The following is an 11672-nucleotide window of genomic DNA, read 5'->3' on the forward strand; positions in this document are numbered from 1 at the left end:
GTTGTCACTGTTTAAAGATTGGAGCAGACTCTGTGTTCCACTCACCAGAAGTCTCAAAATCCTGTGGCGGGTGTCGTGGGTAGCTGGCAGGTGTCAGCCGACCCTGCGCTCTAGCTACCCCTGCTATATTTTTAAGATTAAGAATTATATCATCTAAAATATTAGTAATATTGTAAAACCACTTCTAATTTTAAAAATTCTTTCCACTGCTTTGTCTAATTTTTATTATATATATAATTGTCTACGAATATATATAATCTCTAAAGATTTTGAAGAAAAACAGAAGAAAATCTTATTTTCTTTAGTACATTTGGACCACTCTGTTTATTTTTCCTTATTATGTTTAGATTATTATATAAAATCAATTTTCATTTTTCTTAAAATACAACCACTTCCCTAATTATGTATATTTTATTTACCCAAATGCAAGCAGTGAAAAAGTTAAATTACCTATGCAATTTCTCAACTTGTTTCTTTTTAGTCGTTTTCAAATAAACTTTTTTGTATTTATTGGCTTTAATTTTTCATACAATATACTTTGATCATAATCTTTCCTATTCTCTAGCTCTCCCAGGCTTCGCTAATCTCCCTCATCAACTCAACTTCATATTCTTCCTCTCTTAAAAAATTAAAATTAGAAAAGCAGGACAAATAAACAAAATCAAAGCAAATAAACAAAAACCAAACCAAACCAAAACAAAAAGCCACCCAAAAAGCACACAAAATATATGGGGACCATTTTATTTTGGCCAACTACTCCTGGTCATGAGTCCTGGGATGTGGTTGATAAACTTAGTGACACCTCATTGGGGAAAACTGATTTCCCTTTCCTAGCAAATATCAGTTTGCAAATATCTTCTTGCAATTAGGGGTGGCACTTTGTGTCCACTTCCCCTCTTTAGTGCTAGGATTCCTCTGGTTTGAACCTACATAGGCTGTATGCATACTGTCAACAGTCTCTGGATATGCATATGTGCATCAGCATTGTTGGGTCGGGAAGATGCTGTTTCTCTGGAGTTATTCATCATCTGTGTCCCTTACAACTTTTCAGTCTCCTCCTTTGAGTAGATAGATCTCTGTGCGTTGAAGAGAGGGCTTTTAGGGCTGAGTTCTACTGGACACTGTTCAGTGGTGAGTCTCTGTCTGGCTCTAAGAAACAGCTTCTCTGATAAAGGCTTAATGCTGCTGGGCTGGATGGCTACAGCAATATGTCATTAGGAGTCATTTCATTGCTATGTTCCTTTAACACAATAGTGATAGTAGGTTTTCCTTTATGCCTATGGCCCATCTTGTCTCAGGTTCTTAGCCACTTTGGCTGTGGACTTTATTCTTATTTTTCATCATTATCCTTTACATTTTTGTAGATTAATTATTTAACAGTTTTCTTAGGTGAGGAATTTGTTGTTTTCTTTTTTGTTTCAAAACATATGGCATGTTGCTTTTTACTTTTATTATTAATATGGATATAAAACTCACAGATTGATTCATTTTAAGTGCTTCTTCGTGCATTATCTATACCTCATATTATAAAATGTATTGTGGCACATGTTATTGATAATTATAGCTATTACCTGCCATGTTCCTTACATATCCCAAATTCATTAATTATAAAATGATCTCTTCACCCCCTCCTACCCAGGTCTCTCCATCCATCCACCTCCAATGACTAATTTTTTATACATATTTTTGTTAGATATTTTCTTTATTTACATTTCAAATCTTATCCCCTTTCTTAGTTTCCCCTCTGAAAATCTCCCTATCCTCTCCCCAGTCCCTCTGCTCCCCAACCCACCCATTCCCATTCCCAGTCCTGGCATTCCCCTATACTGGGGCATAGAACCTTCACAGGACCTAGGGCTTCTCCTCCCATTGATGACCGACTAGGCCATCCTCTGCTGCATATACAGCTAGAGACACAAGTTCCACCATGTGTTTTCTTTGATTGGTGGTTTAGTTCCAAGGAGCTCTGGGGGTACTGGTTAGTTCATATTGATGTCCCTCCTATGGGGCTTCAGACCATTTCAGCTCCTTGGGTACTTTCTCTAGCTCCTTCATTGGGGACCTTGTGCTTAAAATCAGTCAGAATGGCTAAGATCAAAAACTCAGGTGACAGCAGATGCTGGTGAGGATGTGGCAAAAGAGTAACAGTCCTCTATTACTGGTGGGACTGCAAGCTGGTACAACCACTTTGGAAATCAGTTTGGCAGTTCCTCAGAAAAGTGGACATAGTTCTACCAGAAGATCCAGCAATACCACTCCTGGGCATATACCCAGAAGATGCTCTAACATGTAATAAGGACACATGCTCCACTATGTTCATAGCAGCCTTATTTATAATACCCAGAAGCTGGAAAGAACCCAGATGTCCCTCAACAGAGGAATGGATACAGAAAATGTGGTACATTTATACAATGGAGTACTACTCAGCATTAAAATCAGTGAGCTTATGAAATTCTTAGAAAAATGGATGGATCTGGAGGATATCATCCTGAGTGAGGTAACCCAATCACAAAAGAACACACATGATATGCACTCACTGATAAGTGGATACTAGCCCAGAAGCTCACTGTTTTCTTTGTCAACCCTTTTAGCAATAGTCCACAAGTTGTGATACATTTAGGCTTCTAAGCTAGTAATTCTTTCACTTCATACTCTTTATAACTCAATTTTAAGTTTCTTTCTATGCTCCTTTGCTTCTATGTCATGAGTGCATTCCGGTTTTTAAGGTATGTATTATCTTAAAATCTAATCTAAGTTCGATTTGATGTATTTTCCTCAGAAATAGCTCACCACATTTTCTCCTGTGTTCAATTGTGTCAACTATTTTTTAAATTTTATCTGTTAACCAGATTTTACCATTACTGCTTTATGAAGTCAGTATTAATATAGACTTACAGAACTGCTAAACTTCTATCAAGTTTTCTTAGTCTCCAGCCTTCATTCTCTAGTTTTCTTTTGACTTTGGGTTTGAATATAGTGACAATCTGTTAGTATGAAGTCCTTTTACCTTGATCTTTCAGAGCATCACCCATATTTTAATGTCACTCAACACAACACTCTTATCCATCACTATGAGTATTCATTTTTCTGATTTTCTTTCTTTCCATTAAGAAATAGTCCATCGATCACATTGCCATTTTTTTCTACTAAGACCTTCTGCATCTACAGTGATTCTCTCATAAAATTCAGAAATTCTGCCACGTATTAGGGACTGTATTTATATTTGTGATACTACACAGATACTCAGTTGCTTTAGAATAAATATCATCAGACTTTCTGTGAGAGATGAGATTGTAAGTATTCTTGGCATTTCAAGACAGAAGATCTTGGCAGCTCCTTGATGTTGTTATAGAGTACCAAGGTGACAATAGACAATATGTAGACGTGTGAGTGCAAAGAGATTCTGCAAACTTGACCAAAGCAAGTGAAGGTCTGAATTTGTCTTTAACTCATTTCTATCAAGGTCTTCTCTAGACAGTATTTTCTTTGTGCCTCTGATAAATAATTATTAAATTAATATAGCTTTTCTTCCTCTACAGTTATTTTCCACCATAACAAATGTTATACTTCTTGAATTTTTGAGTTTTCAGGACAGCCAGGGCTGCACAGAGAAACTTTGTTTTGAAAAACTGCATGCAAGAGAGTAAGAGAGAGAGACAGAGAGAGAGATACAGAGACAGAGAGGGAGGGAGAAAGGGAGGGAGGGAGGGAGATGGAGACTGAGGAAAGAGACAGAGACAGAGACACAGTAGGGTGAGACTCCTCTAAGGGCAGATGCTTCACTCCTGAGGGTCAGGTCTGAGGGAAGCAGTCAGTTGTAGTCAGTGATGTAGTTGTGTTGCACTTGAGTGAAAATCCAGGGAAGCCTAGCTGGTGGGTGTGACAGATGAAAGACGACCTTGAGTGCTATTCCGGGTGCTTGAAAATCAGTTCACAAGGAACTGAGAAACCAAGTTTAAAATAAAATATTTGAGAAAGGAGAATGCTATGTAAAGAATGCAAGACAGCCACCTTGCCAAGTGTCCTCAGCCTTCCTGTCTTTCCAGTAACCAACCTTTCTTAAAATGTTCTAGGTCAAAAATTTCCCATGATATTTCAAATCAACAGATAATTTGCGGAAGGTTAAAGTTACACTTGACCATCATGAGGGAAAAATACACATGCACAGGGCAAAATTAAAAAAAAAAAAACCCTCCAAAAATAATGTTTTTGCTTTTCTTAGAAAAGAACACTGTACCTTGCCGGTCTTTCATGAGCTTCCAAAATGCTCTTAAATTACTAAAAGGAACAAATAGCTTATTATCAGGTTTACATTTTAAATACTATTTAATTTAATGAATTACATTAATGAAAGAAATAAATGTTCAATTCACATAAAAAAGCAAATATGACATTATGCAACATTCTTAGTTCTTTAAAAACAACACTAATTATGATAATGGATAGAACAGTGTTCATTAATAACTAACGAGATAAGTAGGTAAAAATCTGATGTAGAATTTTATAATGGATGGGTCAAACTCACATCCATCAATGGACCCACTAGTCTTAATATCACAGCAAGACAGATATATATATTCAGTGTTTCTTTGTACAATACAGCTGCCTTCCTTAGGGTTTTCATCTGCTTAAGCCTCTGTATTTGTTCTTTGATAGGCCTATGGAAAACTAAAGGCTTTGTTCAAGAGCATGACAGGATATAATTAGCAAAAGACATAACAGAGAATACTATAAGAAAAACAGTATGTATTTTCCCAGACACTATCAGCAAGAAGAAAAAGAATGGAGAATATATATATAACACGTAGTCAATAATTTTGATGTAAGGACATAGTTAGTTCTTAGTCAAACAAGATGACTTGACAAATTAAAGTAATAGCTTCTAAAGACAATGGGAGGAACATATATTAACTAGGTATTTGAAAGTCTCAGGGAAGTGTTAATTTTTTTAGACAAGATATGGTGTTTTTTAAATCTTCTTAACCATAAAAAGCCATGCACTGAAGAAATGGATAAAACCATGGAGTATCATAGGTCCATTTTATGCTAATAGAGTGGGCAAGAACTTTGAGAAGTAAGGAATAAAAGAATCCCCTGTGGCCCTGTTTTGATCATAGCTAATGGTGACACTCATGCCGATGGAGACTTGTCACACTGTTCCTTCTAGTCTCTTTTACATTTGAAATACTCTGATAGAAAGTAGTACAGACCATAACTGGTGGCAACCTAGAATAGGGAAAAAAGCTTTCAAGAAAAATGCAAAACCTTTATTTTTTCCAAGATATCAGAGTAAAGCTCTATTTTTGTATGATATTTCAGTCTCATTCACAGTAAGTGCATTCAGCAGTCCCATGGTATAAGCCTTTAGGGTGTAGCTATATTCAGATGCAAAGGTCATTTTCTCAACATGCCAAATTTAAAGTAGAATCCTTAGAGGTCACACCATAACTCTTGTTATAGTAACCTTAGAAAGTAAGACGTATCTTCGTCTATTCTTTCTAAGGGTTAACTTTCTCTGCTAATGATTCATAAGTCATTATTTTTAAGTTTGATTATTATATGCAATCCTGAAGTGGAAGAGATATGTAGGTCCTTGTGCTCCAAGATAATCACTGATAATCTCAGTTTATAAACTGAGAATGCTAAACACACAGGATTGACTCTTCAAAGAGAATGTGCATAACCCATTTTTCACCCAGAAAGCTGGCAACAGATATGGCTAATAACCTGGTAAGCTTTGCACTAGCCAAGTCACACTGGCTCTCTCAGACCCTTATCATGAACTTGTCTATCTTGAGCCTGTTTCCAAAGATAATCCATAAAATCTATCATTATAAAAGGTGTCACTTGTACTTAACATGGGTTTTCTGTGTAGTCATGTCTTAAGCTTCACTGTGCACACAGGAGTGACTCAATTATCACCAGATATTTTTCTCCCCATTTGTGGTGTTCTTAAATATGCCTCAAATAAGCTTGCTAGTATCCGACTCTTAAAGTTTGAACCAACACTGGCTAGTGAGTTGTGTTGAACAGAACTGTCTTCTTATTTCTGCTGTCCTGGGTGGTCACAGAGACCCCTCCCTCATTTTAGTGTAATTAATGCACAAAAGCATTTACATTTCTTGAAATGTATGATCATATTCTTCTCACTTCATGGGTTACATTATAAGGGAATTTTATTTAAATAACTATATGTAGTACTCAGTCTTCATATAAATTAACTAGTATGCTTTTTTGTTCAACAGATAATTTGAGCTCTCTTCACATAAGCCTGGTTCCAAGATTACTCCCAGGTATATTATAAATGTGATCCTCTGCAAAAAAGTAGTTATGATTCCCTGTACGAGTGTACGAGTACGGGTGTACGAGCATAGCAAAGGATGCCGAATCTTGTATCTAATTAGCCCATTAGATCTATATTGACTCTCATGTGTTCATCCTATGTTGTGTTTGGAACCTAAACAGTGGCAACCTCTTGGAACCTTTTAGTAATCAAGAAAATCAAGAAAAATAATAATTTTCTCTGTATAGTTGTAAGAAGACAATAATTCAATGGATAATTCTATGTATAGAGTATGGTAAGGATATTTCAAGATATGTAATATTTACTATACTTCTGATCTCTGTCACAAAAGATACCACACTTCCCTTTAGATTGCTCCCCAAATATTGATGTTTGCTGTCCTATGTGAGACTTCATTTGACAAAAGCAGGCTGCTTATACTATAAGAGCACTTGACTTAATATTTTTGGAATTCCCTAAAATCAATACTATATAGTTCACTTAGGAGCATAGCTACTCCAATGAAGTAAGAGTTATTTGTTGATGACAACCATCTAATGTGATCTCAGTAGAGCCAAGATGAAAGTCCCAATTTTGAGTGATGATCCAGAATATTCTCATGGGATGAATCTAAGTTTTGGATTTTGAAATTCATTTTAATTTTGTTTTTATTTTTTAAATCAAATTCAAATGACAGGAGTGCTTAAGGTTAAAGCACTCCCACTGGGCAGTGGCTGCCAGGATATTGAGAAAGACAGTCCCACAGGATTTCCTGTAGCCACATTGTGCAACTCCGTATGTGAGGAGAGAGAAAAGGAGAATGTGTACTTTTTCCATGCCTCCCTTAGAAGTATTCCTCTGAGGAAACCACAAGGGTGTTGGAGGGGAAAAGGGCATCTGGGTCTGGCTGCTAGTAATCATTCTCAAAATCCAAAATAATAACAGAGTAACCCCCTAGTGACTAAAAGGCATCTCTGGCCAGCTTAGACCTTTGATGTATCTTACCTAGTTTGTTATCCTTTGAAGAGCAAGTAGCCTAAGTTGGTTAAGGAGGCACACTGTGTGCTTTGCATTTACTCCTTCTGATAACATCTCCTTTGGGCTGTAGACTGCAAGGTGTGTTCAAAGCCGATACTAATTCTCTTGGACTTAGTTTCAGAAACATTCAGGGTACATGGGTAAACCTTGAGTACTGCCTGTCTCGTTTCAGAACCAGCCATGAGTAAGATTTCTTGCACCCAGAGTTTAAATAGATGGAAGGGATACCACAGAGAACAGTGGCAGGGAGTGGGGGAGAAATAGATATAGCTGACTATCAACTGCTCCCACTTGAGCTTTCTGTAACCCTACAGTTTCATCAAAACTCAGCCATGTTGCTTTGCTTGTCTCAAAGTATTGCCTTCCTTTCTTATTGTACAGTTGGACTATAGCCACTCCACAGGATCTGCAGATAGGCTGAATACACTGTAAGAAGTAGAAGGAAAGAGTAAGACATGGACTAATGCATCCCTTCAGATAAACATTAGGAAAGGCATAGGAGTCGGTGGGAACAGTGCTAATTAGAAGAGCAGAAGCTTAAAGAGTTTCCTCTTCTATCTTCTTTCTCTTCTCTTTTGATTGACCCTGGCTTTTGGAACTCCAGTGGGAGCGGTTGCATGAGAACAAAATGAAATCTGCTCTCAGGTGTAAGGATGGACTTCCTATCAGAGATGTTCTAGTAAGCTTCAGTAAAACAAGGAAGATGAGATGGTAGCAATCAAAAGATTTAGACCTGTCAGCAAGAGAAGCACATAGTGGAAGACAGGAAAGGACGCTGGATAGAAGATGAATTATCTTAGATCTGAAATCATTGAATTTCTCTTAACAAAATCCATCTGATTGAGCAGACTAGAGGAAGAGGTTTTGATCTGGGTTATAAAACTAGTATTGTATTGATCTTTTCACTAAACACAGACCAAGTATTTCTGGCATCGAAGAATCTTCTTTACCCACTTCTGGGTGACAATTGTCCTCTCCTCCACTTTCCCTTACAGCCATGTAACTTGGGTGGAGACCATCATCAGTCTCTTGATTCACCCCAACTCCTTTTCTTTGGTGGCTCTAAAAGCTAGATCACGACTCAATCCAGGCCAGTCATCGAGTCTATACACATTGTATCAATGGTTTCCATGAAACAGACAAAATTCTACTATCTGCCTTCCCTGGACTTTTATAGCTGAAACCACAGATTAATGGCATTTACTTTCTGCATACCAAGCATACCAAGACCTTCAAGTACCAAGATTATTTGCCTCTATTTGTTTCATTTTTAAAAATTGTTTATATATATATATATAATATATGCATATGTGTTTGTGTGTATCTATACATATAATAGAGATAGATAGAGATGTATATATGTGTGTATTATGTATGCATGACATGAAAATATAATTTGTTTAGTCCATATAATGTTACTTGTATGTACATGATTTCATGGCTAATTGGTGTTGGATAACCAATTAGTGGATTCACTTCCAAGGAAGGTTTTTCATCCCATTCTCAGCACCTTTTGACTGCCTGTGGTTATTTGATTAGGGTTGGGACCTCGTGAGATTTCCCCCTTTCCATGTTAGCATGTCTGTTGGTGTTGTATTTGTTTAGGTCATGTTTAGGCAGCCATATTGTTGCAGTATCATGGATGAGGGTTTCAGCTGGAGTTGGATACTACATGATCATGTATTCTCTCCATCTTGATCAGTGAGGTTTCCTGTAATGGTCTCCTACTGTTGCAAAGAGAAGTTTCTTTGATGAGAGGTAAGAACTACATTCATCTATGAGTATAAGAAGAAGTATTTAGAATGCAGTTAGAAAGTATGCTAGTTTGGTAAAGTGAAAATTGTAGGTTCTACTTTAAGACCTATGGGTAGTTGGTTATTTCTAGGCCCTCCTGTTGAGTGGGCATTAAGGTCCATTAGCTAGCGATTGGCTACCACGAAGATATGTGTGCCACTATTGTACATTTAGGGATATCTTACCACGCTAGTCATTGTTGTGAATTATAGGCTCACAGCAGGGTATTGTTTGCTTGTCTCCATGGGAAGCTTGCATAGAACTTTCCAGTGTTGAAATAAGGATTACTTGAACATACATACTGTAACCAGTACTGGTAATCAACACCCTTTTCAAGTGATTAAAGGACAAAAAGCATATCCAGTGTAAGTGTGCTGGAAGAATGCGTGTTCCGTGTCTTGGAAAGGAAGAAACAAGAATGCATGACATTTCACTATGCTACTTAGAATGTGTATAATTTAAAACATATGAATTTTCTATCTATGGAATTTCACATTTAATAATTTTGGACCATGAGTGACCACAAGTAACTGAAACAAAAAAAAAAAAAAAAAAAAAAAAAAAAAAAAAAAAAAAAAGAAAAGAAAACAAAAGAAAAGAAGAGTGGGCTGGTGAGATGGCTCAGTGGGTAAGAGCACCCGACTGCTCTTCCGAAGGTCCAGAGTTCAAATCCCAGCAACCACATGGTGGCTCACAACCATCCGTAACGAGATGTGGCGCCCTCTTCTGGAGTGTCTGAAGACAGCTACAGTGTACTTACATATAATAAATAAATAAATCTTTAAAAAAAAAAGAAAAAAAAAAAGAAAAGAAGAGTAAGACTGTGGATGTAAATGCACACATTCTTCTCTCCAAGTCATTCATTCCAATCTCCCCCTTCCCTGCCTCCTCTAATGACTACTCACTTTTACTTTAAATTCACTTAAATTGTACTATTATGTACAATGTAAAATAGTGAATGTACAAAATGAAAGAACCATGAAGAACATAATTGGTTCACTCTGTGTGCTATACACGGTTAATATTTGAAGAGGAAGACATTTTAATACAGGCTCCCAAAGCAGTCAAGTCATCTAATAAACACAGTGATTTATATTTCTTAAGAAGAAAGATAGTTTAGATACTGTAGTCCTTCCCACTGAAGAGGTCCTACTTGTCTATAAAATTTTAGGATACAAGACAAGTTACAAATTGGTAAGGTTCAGAGACCTATACCCACAGTTCAACTGCTCTTATCATTGTGTATTTGTTTTAAGTAATTTACAAATGATTGTATATGTGTAATTAAAATTATTTAACATGGGGACTCTGACACTCTTCTAAACAAAAATAGTGTAGTGGAATAAGTGTTATAAAATACAAAAAATAAAAAATAAACCTTGAAAAATGATGGTAGAAATAAGTCATGTCATTACTGCAGGGCTTTGAAGAATTTTCCATATAGTAATATATACTAAAACCTCCACTAGAGAGATAACATGTGCCAGATGTGGTTTGTTAAGAAATTCCTTTTGAGTCTGGGACCTTGTGAAACTGAAATTTCCATACTGGCATGCTCTACATGCCCACACTCAACAGAATTCAAATGGAAAATAAATGAGTCTGTACTGAATTGGTACAACATAATCTTCTTGTCATGATTCCCTACATACTGCATCACAACTGCTATGTATACAGCATTCACATTGTAGTATGTACTAGGGGCATGCACGCCTGAGAGGAGGTGTACTTTTGTTTCTGACCACTACAATAGAGCAAGTACCACCATCAGGTGTGAGTCACGTATCTTGGTTTCTCAATGCATATAGAAACTATCTTTAAAAAGGAACTATCTTATATAAGCTATAGTCTATGAGTCTAAAGTACACATAACTTAAATTTTAAAATGCTTTATTGCAGAAAATGATCCTAACATTTTTTAGCTTTGAATGGGCTGGAAATAATACTTCATAGTGGAAGGTCCATGATGGTAGTTGCTGATTGATCACAGTGGAGACTGCTGAAGACGAAGCTGATGGTAGAGATTATTTAAAATAAGGCATCAGTGACGTATAGCCTGACTCGGGTTTATGAATGATTTTTCTGTAACATACAATGCTATTTCATAGCATCTCACCCATTATATGACCATTCACAAACACTGGAATTATATCTGATGCCACTTTTTTCAATCGAGTTTATTCTTTGTTGCCATTTCAACAATGTTCCCAGCATCCTCACTAGAATAAAACATTACTCCAAGATGCCTACCATCTTCCACCATCCATCCATTCTCCTCATCTGTTAATGTCTCCTCCAATGTAGTCACATCTCCAGGCATCTCTTCCAATTCTGCTTCTTGCGATTCCTACATCTGCAGTTGTGCTTTCAATGAAGCCTTGAGTTCTTGGGAATCACCCAAGAAGATTGCAATCAACTTCATCCAGAATCCTGCTGAGGTTATTTTGACCTCTCCTGTCCTTAGGTTGGGATTATTTTGACCTTCTCCTCACAAATGCCCTTAATGTATCTAGGATGTTGAAACTTTTTCACAAGCCTGTCATTTTGTACAGGGCCG

This window comes from Mus caroli, chromosome 18 (assembly GCF_900094665.2).
Source record: "Mus caroli chromosome 18, CAROLI_EIJ_v1.1, whole genome shotgun sequence".
Classification (NCBI taxonomy): Eukaryota; Metazoa; Chordata; class Mammalia; order Rodentia; family Muridae; genus Mus; species Mus caroli.